This window comes from Pteropus alecto, unplaced genomic scaffold, assembly GCF_000325575.1.
Source record: "Pteropus alecto unplaced genomic scaffold, ASM32557v1 scaffold51, whole genome shotgun sequence".
Lineage (NCBI taxonomy): Eukaryota > Metazoa > Chordata > Mammalia > Chiroptera > Pteropodidae > Pteropus > Pteropus alecto.
In genome coordinates this window covers 1,994,170-2,013,528 of record NW_006431922.1, presented here as the reverse complement: position 1 = coordinate 2,013,528, position 19,359 = coordinate 1,994,170, and the positions used below count along the sequence as shown (strand labels likewise).

The following is a 19,359-nucleotide window of genomic DNA, read 5'->3' as shown; positions in this document are numbered from 1 at the left end:
GGTTTCCTCCTAAAGTGCCACCTCAGTCCCTAGACTGAAACTTGTTGTTTAAATTGTACATCTATAATTCCTGTTATCGATTTGCCTATTAAGTGAGTAAAGGGAAACAGGCTTGGTTAATACGTTTCTTAAAGAGTAAAAAGAAAGACCTTTGGCTTAATGTCCCTCCCACCCCAGACTCTAAGGGCCCTGCCTGGCTTAACACCATTTCTGCTTAACAATGGGCTGATGACCCTTATCAGTAGCCAGAGGATCTGAGTCACTAGGGTAATTATCAAGATTTGAGGGAGAGAGCCTTTTTCCAAAGAAAGGAGGGAAGAAAACTTAACTAGATTTACTAAAAAGATTAACTTTGCAAGAGATGTCCCTTCTCATTTCCTGCTAAAAGATTAAGAATTTCACAAGTGATGTCTTGTCTCAGAATGTTTTTATAACTTTCTTTATATGTCTGGGACCTCCCTCCATGGTCCACGGTCTAATGTGGTATGCCAGTTTACAAATACAATCATCAGTTTTATCTAAGGATAGAACTTTCTCTTTGCATTTGACTCACGTACAAATTAATTTGATAAGTACATTAGAACATTCGCTGTGTTTCTAGGCTCTATGTTCTGTGGATGGATAAAAGGGTTAAGAAAACCTTTATGCCTTTAAGAACTCGTTGTCTAGCTGCTAGATAAACATTAACAGGAATAATTATGAAACCAAGTGCTATCACAAAAAGCTCCAGTAGAAAGGAGAAGGGGAGTTTTTCTGCCTCATGGTGGATACAGAAGATATGGAGATATTAGGAAAGACTTCTGTTAGATCAGTGGTCTCCAGATGTAGGCCCCAGGACCAGTGGTAGTCTCTAATAGAATTTTCACTGACTTGTGGCAGAGTGAGGGGGAAAAAAAAGAACAAGATGGGTTTTTTTTCTGTGAATAAACTGAATTCCAGAAACTACCTTTATGATTTAAAAAAATTCTTTAGTCTGAAATTATGTACTTACATTTTTTTCTGTTACATTGTCCCTTAAGAAGTCATAATGATAATATGTATTAGTATTTGGTTTTTTTAATTGCAAAGTAAAACTTGTCAACCTCCAATCAGTCTGCATTTTCATTCATTTGTGGATCCTTGAAATCCCAAAGGTTAGGCGCCCTTATTTAGATGGTTGCGTTTAAGCTGGAGTGGGAAGAGAGATAGATGCTCCTGTATAAAGGAGTTCCTGCTATTTGCCTGTCAGCAGTTTAATCACATCTACTTTAAGGGGAAATTAATTTATGAGAAAGAAAAAATAGATGCTTTTTAAAACTGGTTTTGAATATTTTTGTATGTGTCTGGGGAAGTGTGGGGGAAGGTGGATCTAAGAAAAACCTGTGCCCACAGTGGTACAGAATTTGAACTGTAGCTTTGGAAAGCTGCTGCTGCCAGAAAGAACTGCCCTGCCCTCAATAAAATCTTAGAAAATTTAGATAAAATTAGGCTCGATGAATGTAAACCTCCTACTTCTTTCTAAGCATTAGGTTAAAAAAATAAAGGGGAGGAGAGGTCTTCCCCCCTCTCCCCACCGTTAATTTTTCTCAAGGGGATGAAAGAAACAGTGAGCCATTGAATCTGTGAGTCTAAGTGGGTCAGTGGTCATATTTAATATGTCCACGCTGAAGACTGGCTGTGCCCAGTGTCCCTTGTTCATCTCACCTACAGTAGCAAAGCTTTTTATCTTTTTGTCAATAGATGCCTCTCAGGAATTGAACTATATCCATAAATTTAGGGCTGTTTCACCTCTGAAGAGGTAGGTATTCAAGAAGAATGACAGATGATATAAGAACTGAATAATATCAAAAGATGTTTAACAACAGTATAGGAATTCCCCTATTTGAACTCTGGGGCAGAGATCTTACAGGAGTTATCTTCCCTCAGTTCCTCCCAGCATAAGTACTTTAAGAAATGATCAAAGATTTCCTTGAAAACTTGCCAGACAAGGCTTTTAAATAACAGGCTCTCAATCTGCTGTGTACTTGGAAACTATCCCTGTGAATGGTAAAGTAAGAGGGCTCCAAGGTCATATATGCTCTGTTCAAATCCTTGCTTGACACCTTGCCATCAAGTCACAACCTTGCTAAGTCTCAATTTCCTCTTCTCTACAATGGGAATAATAGTTGTTACTCCATAGGACTGTTGTAAACAAAAGTAATAAGCATGCAGCAAGGACAAAGTACTATTCTTATATTTTAATTTTTATTATTGCCATTTTCTTCTAGGAGGAGAGCCTCTTTCCTGCCCCATCTCTCCTCTGTTGTGCGCTGTCTACCATCTTTGAGTCTAGAGGGTCCTGATTCAAGAGAACATGCATACTATTGTTTGCATGTTGATTGTTTCAGCTTCCTTGAAACTAAAATGTCTGCACATGAACAGCAACCAAAAAAAAAAAAAACCCTGTAATATTTATAGGGCAGATCATTTATTTTGGTTAACTGTCATATATTTAAGCAAATTATCCAAAATTTTGTATCAGAGTATTTCTAGACAAAATCGTGTAGAGAAAAAAATGTTAAGCAAATTATACATTCTGTTAACAATACACAGACCTTTTCCCCATGACCTTTAGCAACTCAGCAATGGAAAATATCAGAAGGAGATAACATACTGTGGATGGGGCAATAGAATATTATACATCCTTCCTGGTTCCTGCTTTATAAAAAAAATAAGAGGAAAAGATACGTGGCCTCGAGGGGTAGAATCATGGCCTGATCTGGCACACAGAAGTGTGCCTTGAAGCCTGTCTCCCCTGAAATGACTAGCTAAGCTGTTGGAGGTTGAGATTGAGAAGCTAAGAAGGCCCTCTTTACTCACACACTCCCAAGCAACAAATTTTGTAATTAAATTAAAAGGGAGTAGAGGGGTCACAGGGTTATATCTCTTGCTTAGAAGTATTAAATTGACCTAACCTTGAAGAACACTATTTTGAGTCATTAATTTATTCAACCAGTAATTATTGGACACCCACTGTGTGCCAGACACTGTTCTGGACACTGGTAATCAAATAGAACCAAGTCCTTGTTATCATGGAACTTACAGTCTAGTGGAGAAAACAATATAGAAAACACCCCACAGGAATTCACAGCTGAGCCACCCCCCTCATGGCACAGGAACACCCTGAGTGTGAGCTTGGTGGTTTATGCACAGTAATCACCATGCTTAATATTCACTCAGAGAGTTAGGGGTATGTTTTCTGGTCATTATACTAATCAAAATTAGTAACTTCCAATTAAAGCCGCGAGTATTTTTGACCTCCAAAATGATTGACATGCCTTTGAAGATCTATTTTTGTCCTGCGTTCTCAAGTTTATGTCCTTCATGGTAGCCAACAAGGAAAACGCTACCCGGACAGTTTAATAGTACAAGCTACATGTTATCCATGATACTTGATCTATCTGTGATACTGACTTGCTGAGAAGCAAACCTTTGATTTACCTAATGTAATTTTGTTCTTTAAGCATTGAGGTTACCTACTTAGGGTTATACTCTTTGGTATATTTAACTTTTTTTGGTATGCCTTCTTAAGTTTCAGTATACATTTTAATGAGTCAAAATCTTGGCTAAGCAAAACTTGGATAATATTACATGTGTTGGTAAAGCCTTGAGAATGACCTTCAGATTTCTGTTGGCTGGAGGTTTGTAAAAGAGGAGGGTTAGTTTTAACCTTAACCTCCCAACCCCCGCCTTCCAACAACTCTTGTAAAAAATATTCGGTAGATTAAGTAGATTAAGTAGAGCACATTAGGTGTTGCATTTCAGCTATGGAGTGATATCTAATACCAAGTCAACATTTATTTTTAACTCTGGATGCACTGTATTAAGTAGTTAAGAGCAAGTCTTCTCTGAAATATCCCATGCAGATTATTTGTTAATTACAACAGAAAAAATGGTACCTTTACAGTGGGAATATCTGGCAGATAACACCATCACCAGTGAATCTAACATTATCCATGATGGTGATTATTGATTGACATTATGTTCTCCCTGATGAGATGCAATGGGAAGTACACAACATCATTTTGGTAATATTCTTACCAAAGAATGTTTAACTAGAATCTAACCATGAGGGAAAAAGCAGACAAATCCAGATTGCAGGGCATTCTGTTAGGCAGTTGGCTTGGACTCTGCAAATATACTAATGCTGTGAAAGACAAAAAAAAAAAAAAAACCACGAAAATATCATATAGAATATTTGAGGAAAAATTGGAGAAATTTTAATATAGTCGTTTTATTAGATAATCCTTTTATATTGGTATTAAGTTCCTTGAATCTGATTGTTATAAAGGAGAATATCTTTGTTCTTAGGAGATACATGCTAAAATTTTTAGGTACAAAATGTCATGAAGGCTGCAACTTTCAAAGGTTCAAGACAAAAGTAAACATATATGGAGAGAGAATCAAACATGGCAAAATGTTAATTGCGGAATCTAGGTGAAGGGAATATGTGTGTTCATTGTATTCAACTTTCCTGCAGATTTCAAATTTTTCAGAATAGGGGGATGGGAGACAAGGAATGTCTATTCGAGGGAATTTATTATAGAAATCTGGAATGAAAATGTTAATCTAAAAATAAAAAGCCTTTCAAAGTGAGAGGCAACAGCATTTATTCGAGATCAAAGAATAGCTATTCCGGAAGCACTGATTCAAGTCAAAGCTCAAATAATGTTTTGATTAGGAGACAAAGGCAATGGGTATTTATGAGAAAGAGAAGGGGAACAATTACATCAATAGAAGGAAGGCATTTTAATTGGTGTAGATAGCATAGCAATATTCTAAAGAATGTTCTTAATTTTTAGTCTGGTAGACATCAGCATGGTAGTCATGATTGCTTTCTTGTTATCCTTGCAAACAGTTCTTTGGGGTACAAGGTTGCTTACGCTCAGTCCAAAGGTAATTTTGCCTTGTTATAACATTGTAAAGGTTTGCAGCAAGGCAGTTCCTCTGGCATGGAAGCTCCAGTTCCATTTTAAAGTGTCTCCATTATTTTTTACAAAAATAAAAGATGTGAGAAAACATATGCACAAAACTGAGTTGTGACACCTCAGAGGAATAAACTCCAGACAATGGACGAAACTTTGCAGTGAGACTCACAAGGGTTTCGTTCTGGTGGGTCCTCTGTAGACACCAGCCATGAAATTGTGGGCAATCTGCCTAAACACTCTGTATTCATTTCCTAGGGCTGCTGTAACAAGTTGTTTAGCTTAAAACAACAGAAATGTACTGTCTCAGTTCTGGAAGCCAGAAGTCAAAATCAAGATGTCAGCAGTGCTGTGCTCCCTCTGAAACCTGCAGGAGAGAATCTTTCCTTGCTCATTCCCTGTTGCTGCTGGTGGCCAGCAATCCTTAGCAGTCCTTGGCAATCCCTGGCTCGTAGCTGCAGCAGTTCAACCTCTTCCTCTGTGGTTAGTCTTCTCCCCTTCTGTGTCTGCCAGTATCTCTTCTATAGTGAGGGTAGCAGTTATAAAATTAGTGCTGTCTTAATGACCTCATTTTACACTTGATTATATCTGCAAAAGACTCTTTAAATATTGTTGCATTCACAGGTTCTAGGGGTTAGGGCTTTGACATATCTTTTCGGAGGACACAATTCAACCCATAATACTCTCCATCTTTGTTTCTCCAACTCCCAAATAAGAATAAAGGAAGTGATGGAGCTGATAACCCAAAATGAAGTCTGAGGCCCCTTCTGCTCTGAAAATCTGAGGCTCTGTGTGTCCACCGTTCTCAGGTGATACGTTAGTCAGCCTTGGACAACTAAGCAGCCCAAGAGAGACTTGGTGAGGAGAGAGTTCCATTACAAGACAGAGAAGTTATGAGACTTTTGGAAAACATGATTCATGTACATCCTTGGCTCAGCAGGCTGTTTTTTTGTTGCTGTAGTTTTGCTCATCACAGTTATTCTTTGTCCTCATTTTTATTTGTCTAAATGATTGTTCATCAGAAGTTTTCTATACTGAATTCTTATCCTGTTACCCATAAAATGAGATGTTAGCATTAAACAAATAATAAATGGCACAACTTCTGAGTAATTTCAGAAGTTGGATAGGTCACCAGCTGGAGCAGACTAATGAGAAAAATCAAGACTCCTCTCTCTGTCTTTGTCTTTCAGGCTAAAAAAAGGCAAGATAAAAAGAGAAGACACTCTGTAATGAATAAGGGCAGCGGCACCTTCAAATCTGTCGGCCCTTCTTGCTGGGTCAGCTCTGGATATCTGGAGGGAGAGATCCTTTGAGGCCATCTGGGGATCGCAAGTAGAGGAGGCAGGGGGCAACATAAATGAGATGAGAGCAGTCCATACTCTTTCCTGATGTACATGTGCTTCAAAGGGAAAACTGTGTCAAAGCCAGGGAAGGGGAAAGCACAAAACAGTGAGCTGAAAGAGGACGTGTTCTCAGAACCCCAGAACCACAGTCTTCAGTGCAACATGCTGTATATAAAAATGCATCTGTCTCTCATACATCTCCCTCCATGTGACCGAAAGTGGACTCCAGGTCTATAAACCAGGACAGGGTGGTGTCCCATCTGAGACATCTCTGACTTGTATATAGAAAGCAAAAACTTAAGTGAAATGGACTCTTCTCCAAAATTAAACAGTGCTTTTTTTTTCCTTTCAGAAATTATTTAAATAAACAGTTTGTAATTTAATTATAATGTCATTATGAAGGCCTGCTCAGTCACTTGCTGCCATCAGTAGGTAAAACACTGGGAATTCACACTGTGTCATTATTCTGGTCTTCCTCTGCCATTTATTCAGCAGTGGGAGTTAAGGGTTTGTCAGCATTTCCATAATTACCTCTTATTTTCAAAGCCTCTGTCATAGTTGCTGAAAATTGCATTGTACTAGACGGAAGCCTAAAGGTAATTTCCTTTAGTGTTACAGCGGCTGCATTCTTGTACAGCCGTATGTGACTGTGCAGGAGATTTCAGTATCTTTTTATTTAAAAAATTTACACGTAAGTCTCAACTCTTATTTTCGTATAACTTTTATCCAAGATTGGGATGTGAATCATGTGAAATAAACATTTATGAACAGTACACAATTCAAGAAAGGTACTACCTTGGCAGCAACGGGACAAAGTATGGCCAGGAAGTAATGACATTGGTATGGTGATAATCTAGTCATAGTTCTTTATGTTCACACATTGTATATCTCTGAGATTTACAATATTGTAGGGAGCTAAAGCTCCCCAAATTCAAAAGAGTGCATGGATTGTTTCGGGAGGCCTGCTTGCATAAAAAAGAAAAGGCTGGTTCTGTGGAATTCCAGGAAGAAGAAGATTAAGTATAGCCTAAGGGAGTGTCGAAGGGAGTGTCAAAGGAAGTGTCAAAGGAAGTGTCAATTGTACCTGGATCTTCAGGATGTTACTTTTATTATGTTGTTTTGGGATACACAAAGGAACAGATTGTGTTTAAAAGAAGGATAAGAAATAAACTCGGAGAGACAGTTGTGAGATCTGTTCTCCCTCTTGCACCCTGTCTGTCTTCTCTTTTTTCTCAGTCCCCGCTCCCCCATTCAGGTACCCGGTTTGACTTGGTCGGCTGGCTTCCGACACAATATAAAACAGAAGGGAAGAGAAGATACGGTCTTAAATTAGAAATTTAAATTATATATATTGCACTTGCTATAGACATTGGGATCTTCTCATCAAATCATAGAATTTCAGTGTCTGAAGATTAGATCTCATCTATCAGTTATGGATACTTCATCAATTCTACATTCCCTCTTCCACCCTTCGAATAATTTATCAGTTATTTTTTGCTGTGTAACAAAGAGCCCCAAAACTTAGTGACTTAGAAAAAAACAACCACTGTGTAGCTCACTGTTTTGACAGTTAGAACTAAGCTCAGGTAGGTGGCGGTTCTGCTGCTCCCTCTTGGGATCACTAATGTGGCTACAGTCAGCTGGCAGTTCAGCCAGAAGCTAATTCAACATGGATGGCCTCACTCACATGTCTGGTTGTTGGCTATGGCACAGAGGTAACTACATCATGTTTCTCGAGCATCTAGCAAGTTACCCCAGGCTTTCACTAGCCACTGGGTTCCAAATAATGCAAAAGAGAGCAGACCCCAATGCACAAACTCTTTCCAAGCCTCTGTTTCTGTCACATTTGCAAATGTGTCATTGGCCAAAGCAAACCACATGGCTAAGCTCATGTGCAAGGAAGTGAAGAGATAAGACTCCATTTCTCAGTGGAAAGAACAGCAACATAAATGGAAGTATGCATCCGTTTATGGAAACTAGGGTCCCAGCCAGTTAGTTTCAGCTGGGATCTCTCTAGTATTCAGTCTTGCCTGAGAAGAAATAGAAGGGGAGATAGCTATGGGTCTGTGTGTACAAAAGACCAAAAAACCTCAGAGAAGTGGGAATTCATCCCAAGGAAAAAGTCACAAGATTGTCCAAGGACATTCAGTTAGTAAAGCACAGTCCTTGTCTGTCCCTCAGCTGGCCCCAGCCCTGACCCCATGATCTGTACCCATGACCCGAGGAGGTTGCAGTAAAAAGCACACAGTAAGGTTTTGGTGACGTTTCTGGGGAAGGGAGACATAGGGATTTAGAGGGTGATGGGGGCATTCCTCATTTGGGTCCCCTCTGGTGGGGGGGAGGGGAGTGGGGGGCGGGGGGCTGAACCCAGCATACTTTAAGACTGTATTTGATGTGGAAATGGAAGTCAGCCTGTGGCAGGCATCCACATCTTTGACGCCTATTTCGATGGAATGTTCAGGAGAAACTCTCAGCCTCAGCACATCAAGGCAGGAGAGAGGATTCATTCTCAAGCACACATAAGTCATCCTCAGGCCTCCCACACGAACTGAAGGACATTGAGGGAACTGATGTTCCCATAATGCAAGCAAGGCCGGAGCAAGAGAAACATTTTGAGGTGATGGTTAACCTTGATCCTATTTCTAGCTTCTGGCTATTGTGACCTGAGGAACAGGGATCAGAACTGTCCCGTGGTAACAAGCCCTGCTTTTTGAACTTGGCCTTGGCAGAACTTTACATTGTAGTTTGTTTTTGACATGTCTGAATCTCCACACAGATTCATGGTCCTCACACAGTTGAATGGTCCTTACATTCTTCCACCTACATAAAAGAAGTAGCTATCTGCCTGTTGGTGCAAGTTAGTTCTCTTCTCTGTCGCCTCCTGTTTTGCATCAATTTTGGAATGAATTCTACAGCTTCTCCCAGTTTGGGTTAAGGGATAGGCTTTATTGGGGAAAAAGAACACCTATAAAGCAGATCACTTAGAAAAGACATGAGTTCTCTGCCTTCCATAGTTCCACAGAAAGACAGGTGAGGGTTCTCTGCAAAATTTAGTATGCATTTATATTCTAGTAGAGGAACAATATTCCCCTTCTACTCTTTTATCTATAAAGCAAGTATAAAAGGCTGCCTTGTCAGGAATACTCAAACTGCTTGGTCCAGGAAGTCTGGATTTGGGGCCCAGCTGTTTAGAGGAATTTCTGAGAGAGCCAGCTGCCTAGTACCTGGGGACCTTGAGGTGCAAAGGATGCTGCAGTCCTGCAGGAGGCAGGACACTACCAGTCCCATGGAAAGCTGAGCTTAGGTGCAGCCTTTCTGCTGGAAGGTCGTCTCTGGTTCCTGCTAGCTCATTGTCCAAGCAGGCAGAGTGAGCTGCAGGGTCATTTTCAGACAGTTTTTGCTCAGCATACTATACTTGGTGACAAGTCTGGAGCCAGGAAGCCTAACACTTGCTATGGCCTTAGAAGAGTCCCTTCACCTCTCTGACCCTAGAGGTTCTAATATTCTTGCCGGTTGTTAGGGAATTAAATGAGAGTGACTGGTTGCCAAACAACTAAAATGGGAGACTGGGAATATAGCCAGCAATATTTTTCAGCACTCCTCTTTTAGAATTAAAAGGTAAATCATAGCCCAACAAGTGAGTGTTGGTAATTTGTCAAAATGTTTCTTCCAAATTATGTCTTCAGTAGCTAGTATAAATTCAGCCTATTCTTCTATCCTGCATGCCAACAAATAACACAGTTGCCAGCTCATGGCCAGCTAAGAATATTATAGCCTAAACTCACTGAGAGGAAGTCCAAAGTGAAGACCATACATGTTGGATTCTGTTTATTTGTTCTAGTTTAGAGGTGGCCTCAAAAGCACAGCTCAGAGGTTTATAGAGAAAACGCAGAACATGACACCAGAGTTGGAATTCTCTTGCAACTAAGATAATACATAAAAGCATGAGCAGCAGCAAGAGCTGAGAGGTTTGAAACAGGTATGACTACAGTTGAGCAGTTGAGCCACTGCTTGAAATTCTTGGAAGAGGGAATGTGGAAACAGTGGAGGCCCTGGTTAGATTAAAGGAAAAGCCGAAGTCAGAGAGAGCTTGTGTCTCACTTCCAGTTTGGAGCTTTGAGAGAAGCCCACCTCACTGAGGAGCCCTCAGAAGAGCAGAATAGTGGTGTGGCATGGTCAGGCAGTGAGAGGGCCTTCATGTGACATGCAGGTGATCCAGAGTTCCACATGTCTCCCTGGGGAACACAGAAGTTGCAGTGTGTAAGAAGGGACCTGGGTTTGGAATGAAGATGGGGTACAGTACCTAGGCAGATAATGGTGGTGCACACTCCAGGGCTGAGGGGGACCAGTGTATCACTGTTGGAGGCTGGGGGGGGGATGCTGTTGTAAATGGGATTGTTTCCTAATTTCCTTTTCAGATAGTTTATTATTAGTGTGTAGAAACACAACTGATTTTTGTTTGTTGACTCTGTTATATTCTTGCTATATTTTCTTTCGTTGCTTAGGCTTTTCACCAAAGCACAATATATTGTCCTAGTAGTATATCTAAGAAACCACTACCTAATCCAAGTTCATGAAAAAGTATACCTATGTTTCCTCCCTAAATGTTTTATAGTTTTAGCTCTTACACTTAGGTGTTTGTTCTATTTTTAGTTAATTTTTATACATGGTGTAAGATAGGAGTCCAATATAAAAGGTATTTTCATAATTTCTCTTAACCTTTTTATTTTTTAAAATGTGGCTACTAGAAAATTTAAAACATACATGACTCACATTTTTCTATCAACACTAAAATAGATCAGTGGCAATATCAGAATCACAGCTATAAATTGCATAAAAGTGTATTGAGCACATAACAATGTGCCAGGTGCCATTCTAGGCACAAGAGATAGTCTCCTCTCAAGGAGTTAGGAATATTTTGTGGGAAACAGGCAAGCAAACAAATTCACCATGGTAGAGGATCTGAGTCTCAGTTTTATGTCCAGAAACTCATTCTCATTAGTTCCAAAGGAAATGGCATCCTGAAAGACTGACTCACACTTACCATCCTCATGAGAGACTGATGTATAACCATGTGCCACTGTTTTCAGTATTCCATGAGAACTGTAGTAATAACATCTATGATTTATTGAGCACTTAGTATTTGGGGTCACTGTTCTAGGCATTATGTCATTTAGTCCTTGTAATGACCCTTCGAGATATATTACTATTATCATTCCCATTTTACAGATAAGGAAATTGAGTTGCAGAGCTTTGAAAGTATTTGCCTAAGGTCACACAGCTGGAAAGTCTCAAACTTAGTAACCGTGCTCTTTACCACTACACTCTCACCAACTGTGTTGCATGTTTGCGTTGGCCACTCATTGGTTTCTGTTCCTCTGTAGAAGGATCTTCATGCATAGCAGAATTACGATTAGGAAGTAACTGAGTATCAAGTCAGAGCAAGGAGAGTCAGGGACATAAATTGAAAGGCTAATGGCATCAAGACACAAAGTACTATGAAAATATACCTGCTGCATTGATAGAGCAGTTGAATTTGGGGAGTCATGGAACCCCTTTCTCTGAATACTGCTAACTTCTGCCTCTCTGTGCTTGTGTTTATATTCTGTGTAATTGTTTCTGGAACGGCAGTTCTACTTTAATTGGTACAGTCTTTTGACAGAGCAGTACCTACAGTCATGTCTTGCTCTTCCTGTTTTGAGTCTAGGAAATATTTTCTTAAGTTGATTGATTTATTGCATTCTTCCTCCGGGGGTTGGCTTGACCAGTCAAAGTAGCAGAGCTCTGATCGACCACACTCTATCTTCACTTCCCTTCTCATATCTAAGTCCTGAGATTTTCATGCCACCAGCACCGTGTGTGTCTCTCGTAGTAACTGAAACTAATCTGGATTAAAATGATAGACTTTCTTAGTCTTCCTGCCTGAAATGTTCCTCTCTCCTCTCCAGCTTCCACATGTAGGCTGCCACCCAAAATAATTCCTGTCTTGACCTACCCTTTAGATGGCTCCCTTTTCACTTCAAAATAAGCTCCTCAGCCTGGCACTGTAGGCTCCTCCTGACCTGGTCTGACCCTTAGCATCTGTGTTTCTCCCCACCACAAATCCTCTGTCCTTCAGCCCTCTGCATTTGCTCATGGTTGTCCTACCACCTAGATGCCTTTCCTCCCATCTCTACCTATGTCCCTTCCTCAGAATCCTGTTTCTTATAAGGTAAGCTACTGGTCTCCTTGACTGTTGCCTCTCTTCCCTGTCAGAATTATTCTCTCTCTCCTCCAGTGTGTCCCGTAGTGCCAGACAGCAGGACACAGTCTAGCTTACATTATATTTAGCTCTGTGGTGATGGAGTTACCACGCAAAAACCACAGGTCTGGAGTCCTACCTGGCTATCTATTTGAATTCATTTATTTATCTCACTATTCCATAATTATCCATTTACCTGCCTCTCTCCTCGTTTGACTGTGTGCCCCCCGCCCTCTCAAGCCTGTGTCTGATCACCGTGGTCTCCTCAGCCCTTAGCCAAGTTCATGGCATCAGAAGCAGTCAGTAAATGTTTACCGAAGGCATCAAAGAGGGAACTAATTAATCCCAGTTGCTTTTCTTCCAAATGGTGTGACCTTGGGAAAGTTATATAACCTGTCTATAATGTTTCCTTACTTATTATAAATTGAGGTACTAACACCTGTTTGTAACGGTTATTGAGATAATATGTTCTTTTTTAAAAAAAAAAAACGTAAATGCTGGGGAGGGAGAATGAATATGAGGGAAGATCCATGTCACATGAGTGGTGAAGAACAAGTCACATAATAATAATAATATTAATAATAGCTAGAACATTTTCAGTAGCTGTCACATACTGTTTTAGGCTATTATTATCTTATGGACTACTCTCAGCTCTTTGAAGAAGGGATTACTATAACCATTATACAGATAACAAAACAGAGTTCTAAAAAGTGAAATACTAGCCAAATGGCAGAGCTGGGATTCAGAGCAAGACTTAGAGCCCAAGTACTGCCATTTGAGGGCACATCTCAGGGGCAAGCTGGTAGCTGGCTCTAGAGGTATCAAGTGGAAGACCTGGTCTGGGTTGTCCTCATTTCATACCTACTCTGAATAACTTGAAAGAGAGTAGGCACCATGGGTGCTGCAAAGACCAGGGAGGAGAGACCAAGCAGTTATACAAAGGAGCTGGTACGGAAAAGGAAAAGGAGAGAGGAACTGGGATTTGGTCTGGGGAAGTACAAACCGAACTAGCCACAGGGAGCTAATTCACAGTGAAGGTGGAAAGGTCAGGAAAGAAAAGAGCTGGGAGGTTGAAAAGCAGCTAGGCAGACTGCTGGACAGAAACCGAGATGCTGCTGTGTAATGTGATGAGGCACAGTGAGGCCAAGGCTATTCTGGGCAGCACTGAGTGGAGCTGCTCAAGTGCACAGAGGTCTTGCTCTCTTCATGTTCACAGAGGTGAGTCTGTAACACAGGCTCACTGATACTGAGCCCCATCTCTCTCTCTCTCTCTCTCTCTCTCTCTCTCTCTCTCTCTCTCTTTTTTTTTCTCTCTCTCTCTCTCTTCCTCTCTCTCTCTCTCTCACGCACACACACTTTGATACTGAGCCCCATCACACCCATGAATCTTTTTAGCTTTCTTTCTTTCCAAGTTTGGCCTCTATATTTCCTAATGTCTCTAAGAGAAGCTATGAGGGCTATTGCATTTCTAGACTATGGGGTATAGGTCAGAATGGTTGGCAGGGCAGTGAGTAAGGAACTGAATAAAATAGCACTCAGCCACATTGATGAGCTAGCTCCAAGTTCCAGAAACTCTTTCTTTAGTCAGAAGCTCTGAGCCTTTTAGTCCATCCAGAGGAAATATTACTTTGTGGTTAAAGACAGGACCCTGGATTTACATATGTCTCTACTTTTTACTACCTACGTGAGCTTAATTATTCTACAATATCTGAGTCTGTTTCCTAAAGTGGGAATAGTAATAGCACCTACCTCGAGCGGTTAAGGAGAAGGTTAAACAGAAAAGGGCTATTCCTGTGTAAAGTTGGTCCTTGGTAAGTGGACATCATTATTCTCTTTAAATCTGTCCCAGGGTTAATAGTGGTGCATTCACAGTTTGTAAGCTTCTTATTCAGATACCTTTGGATTTTGATAAGCCAGGCTTCCCAAAGATCAACAAATTGAAACCCATAGTAAAAAACAGCCAGTGTAAGGACTTTTTTCTAGAGCTTTTATAAAGTGATCCCAGACTTTGGAAAGCTGGTTAAATGGATTGAGAGATATACAGGATATAGAGCCATATCTCTTTACCTCTGGGGCACTTCTGCATCTGGCTGCATCAGAGAGTCCTCATAGGTGGGCACCTTTGCTGATTAGGCTCTGTGGTGATTCTGCGATTCCCAAACCTCACTGCTTTCCATGTCTCCTAAGGCTCAGGAACACTATTCAAACTGATGAAGCTTTCTCCCCCAGCATAGTGTCAAGGCTGTGGGACGTTCATGACAAAGTGAGGAGAAAGTAGGGCGAGAGTCCCTGAGGGTTTCATCTTTCTCCCTCTTTATCTGGGAGACTTAAACATTGCCTGCTGGAAGCAAAAGGACGGTACTAGGCACTCTTGGCTGGCTGATCCCCAGGAGGGGGAAAAGGATATCTCTGGCCTTCCAGCTGGAAGGTCCCTCAGGGCCTTCTAGTGCAGCCTCTCAAAGGCTCAACAGTCAGCTTTACTTATCTGCAATCCCGTTTTTGATAGGCAAACCTACCCGACACCCCCCAAGACCTCCTAGCTCGCACTCTCCACTATAAAGTCCTGGATGATCAGAGTGCATGAAGGAATGTAATAAGAATGAGAAGCCAGAAGCAAGGAAAATCAGAGAGAGGCAAGTCACATGCTATTATCTTTTATCTGCAGAACTGACTAAGCAAAATTATAAACAGGCGAAGACCGATCTTTCTCTTGGTTCATGAAGCTGAATTTGTTCTTATTATATTCGATTTATTCAGTTAATAAAATGCTCCGTTTTTTCTTTATAATAAGCAGAGAAATTTCTCCATATATTGTCTTAAATGCTTTTGAACTGAGTATGACCCTTATGGGCAATTTGTGCATGTTGGAATATATGTAGTGTGACAGCCCTTTTAAAAGTGTTTATTGATAAGAATTATCAATAAAAGGGATCTCTCGATAATGGATAATGAGGGTAGAGCTTCCCTTCTCCTTATCTCTTACATTTATCAAGCAGGCCTGCTTGAGAATTTAAGCAGTAGATCTTTCTTTGAAAACTGCTTAATTTTATCTGACAGATGCCGAAATGTTTTGCCAGTTTCCAAAGAAAGCAGTGGGGAAGACAGAGTTGCTGCTGCTCAGAGTCAAGGTGTCCCACATAGCCAGTTAGCCACAGCTCTCTCTGGCATAGAATATACCCTATGAGCTGTGCAATCTCAGGCAAGTCACACAACCTCTCTAGATATCAGCTTCCTTATTTTGGCAATGGGAATGTTCAGAGCTGCCCTCCCTGCCTTATACATTGTTGTTGGGGTGAAATGCCGTCATGTACAACAAAAGGCTTTGTGAAGGCTATAAGCCATACCCATGCAATCGATCATTATTGTGCTATTATGGCTTCCTACTCTTAACTGAAATTGGTCTGGAGAATTTTATTTCTCTAGGTGAAATCATCTTTGTTTCCAAGTTAAAATGGCTAACTTCCCACAAGGACTGTGGGACCAGTGATCGCTCCTCTGCTCTCACTGACAATGGAATAGTATCTCTTGGAGACAAGTCTAAATGTTATCTTTGTACCTGCTAGTACTAAAAAAATGTTTCTAGTCATTATGTCCTTGCATTTAGAAATCATTACCCACAAAAGTCTGTTCCTCTGCAGTTCTGTAAAACTGTTCTGCAAACAGAGCTGGCCAGCTCAGAAAAACTTACGTATGGTTGAAGAATATCTCAGGAAAGATATAGAGACTTCAGAGGATACAGCTGAAAAGACTTCACTATGCTGGCCAGTTTATTCATAGAGTCATAAATACTAAAGTTGGAAAGGTATCTGGACCAAATTCCTTATTTTAAGATGAGAAAATTATGGTTAAAAATAGTTAAAGCAGCAAATAGGTAAACTAATAGGTTAAGTAGTTGTTTTTGAAAAACTTTGTTTTTCTGATTTCCAGGTCAGTGTTCTTCCCATTACATTATTAATAATATGTTAAACATTCAGGAACAAGACAAAAATACCCACTCTCACCACCGTTAGTCAACATAGTCCTGGAAGCCCTAACCAGAGCAATCAGGCAAAAGAAAGAAAGAAAGGGCGTCCAGACTGGGAATGAAGAAGTAAAATTGTCCTTTTCTGCAGACAACATAATTCTTTACATATACATATATATATATATTTTTAAAAACCTACAGATTCCACACACACACACACACACAATTAGAAACAATAAACAAATAAAGTTGCAGGATACAAAATCAATGTGCAAAAATCTATTCTATTCCTATGTACTAACAATGAAATTTCAGAAAAATGAAAAAAATTTATTTTGCAATTACAACAAAAAGAATAAATACTTAGGAGTAAACTTAACAATGGATGTGAAGGACCTATACACTGAAAACTATAAAATGTTATTAAAAGAAATTGAATAAGGTACAAAGAAATGGAAAGAGATTCTGTGTTCATGGATTGGAAGAATCAACATAGTTAAAATAGCTATATTACCCAAAGCAATATACATATTTAGTGCAATCCGTCATCAGAATCCCAAAGACATTTGTTTAAAGAAATAGAACAAAAAGTAATCAGATTTGTATGGAACTACAAAAGAACCCAAATAGCTAAAAAGTCCTGAGAAAAAAAGAACAAGGCCAGAGGTATCACACTCCCTGACTTCAAGTTATACTGCAAAGTAACAGTAATCAAAACAGCATGGGATTTGCAGAAAAATAGATAGACCAATGGAACAGAATCAAGAACCCAGAAATAAACCCATATTTATATGGAGAAACAATTTTCCACAAAGGAGCCAAAAACATACAATGGAGAAAAGAAAGCCTGGTCAATAAATGGTACTGGAAAAACTGGAAACCCACATGCAAATATGCTGTCTGTCACCATACAGAAAAATTAACTCAAAATAGATCAAAGACATAAATATAAAACCTGAAACAATAAAATACATAGAAGAAAACATAGGTACTACACTTAAGGACCTTGGACTTAGCGAGGATTTTATGAATCTGACCTCAAAGATGAGAGAAGTTAAAAGCAAAAATAAATGAATGAGACTATATGTAACTGAAAAGCTACTGCATACCAAAAGAAACCAATGAAACAGAGGCAGCCAACCAAATGGAAAAATATGTTTGCAAACAACAGCTCCAATAAGGAGCTAATATCCAAAATATATAAAGAACTCATACAACTCAACAACAAAAGAACACACAGTCTAATTTAAAAATGGGCAGAGGACCTCAACAGACACTTCTCCTAAGAAGACATACAAACAGCTAGCCAACTAGCTGTTAGGGAAATGCAAATCAAAACCACAAAGAGATGCCACCTCGCACCTATTGGAATGGCTGTTATCAACAACAAAAGTAATAACCAGTGTTGAAGAGTTTGTGGGGGAAAAGTAACCTTCATACACAGCTGGTAGGATATAAATTGGTACAGCCACTATGGAAGACAGTATGGAGCATCCTCAAAAAATTAAGAATAGAGTTACTATATGACCCAGCAATATGTCATCTGGGTATCTACCCCCAAAATTTGAAAACATTTATTCGTAAAGATAGATATACCCTTATGTTCATTGCAGCAGTATTCATGGTGGCCAAGACATGGAAACAACCAAAGTGTCCTTCAGTAGGTAATTGGATAAAGAATATGTGGTACATATATATAATGGAATATTACTTAACCATAAGAAAAGATGAAATATTGCCATTTGTGACAGCATGGATGGCTCTTAAGATTATCGTGTTAAGAAATATAAGACAGAAAAAGGTGAGAACCATATAATTTCACTCAGATGTGGAATATAAAACTGAAAGCAACAAAGAAGACAGACAAAAACTTATAGACACAATAGTCTAGTGGTTACTAGAGGAAAATTGTGGTGGAGGTAGAAAAGGGTAAAGGAAGCCAAACATATGGTGATGGAAGAGATTTGACCTTGGTGGCGAACATACATTCCAATATACAGATGATGTATTATAGAATTTTATTATATAATTTTATTAACCAACATTACCCCAATAAATTTAATTTAAAAAAAGAAAAAAAAAATATGGTCAACAACCACCGCAACACTGTTTACTGAACAATGTATATGCATTAGACATTGTGCTAAGCTATATATTTATTTATCTCAGACAGAAACCAGTGAGGCAAATATTGTTTCCATTTTACAGATGAGGAAAATGAAGCTCAGAAATGGTAATTACTTGCTCAAGGTCAGGATGCTGATATGTATCAGTCCACGGTGTGGAGCAAGAAAGAGGATGTGTTTTATGGTTGTTGCTGTTGTTTACATATAACATTATGTCTACATCTTTTTAAAAGTTAGAGATGAAAAATCACTTCCTACCCCAAATATCAAGGGCCCTAGAAAATATACACTGAACTGAACTGTCACAAAACTCACCTTGAAGTGCAGCCTGACTTCACATTGACAGGGGTTAACTGGAAATAAGGGAGCGTTTGTTCTTCCGCACGCCAGGCTTCCAGAATTCAGATGCAAGATGAGTCAGAAGAGAAACAGCAGGCTTTTGGCCACGGTGAAAATACTCATTTCCTCAATTGCTCAGCAGCAAAACATCGAGGTCAACTGTATTTATGTGCCAGGATTGTTAAAAGCATATTTCACTCTTCATGTTGCTTTCAAGATAATTAAACCAACCTCTGCTGCCCCTGCTGTGGTTTCGTTCTAAAGATCCTATGCTTGGCCTATTTTTCCTCTGGCTTTATGGAAATTATGGTAAGAAACTCACAGGGCTACAATCCTCAGTTGCCATTATAAGTTTGCCTGCTCCTTAATCTCGACATCATATTTTTTCAACTTTTGTTAAAAA

General features: G+C 39.7%; 1 long non-coding RNA gene across 1 annotated transcript in view; it reads left to right on the top strand.

Moving 5' to 3' along the window:
• Positions 1-7,316, top strand: part of LOC112475505 — a 17,466-nt gene extending 10,150 nt beyond the window's left edge. Inside the window, exons 2-3 of the long non-coding RNA XR_003044740.1 lie at positions 5,202-5,426; positions 6,134-7,316. This is a non-coding gene — a long non-coding RNA (uncharacterized LOC112475505). The remainder of the gene's footprint in view (positions 1-5,201; positions 5,427-6,133) is intronic.
• The last annotated feature ends 12,043 nt before the right edge of the window (positions 7,317-19,359 follow it).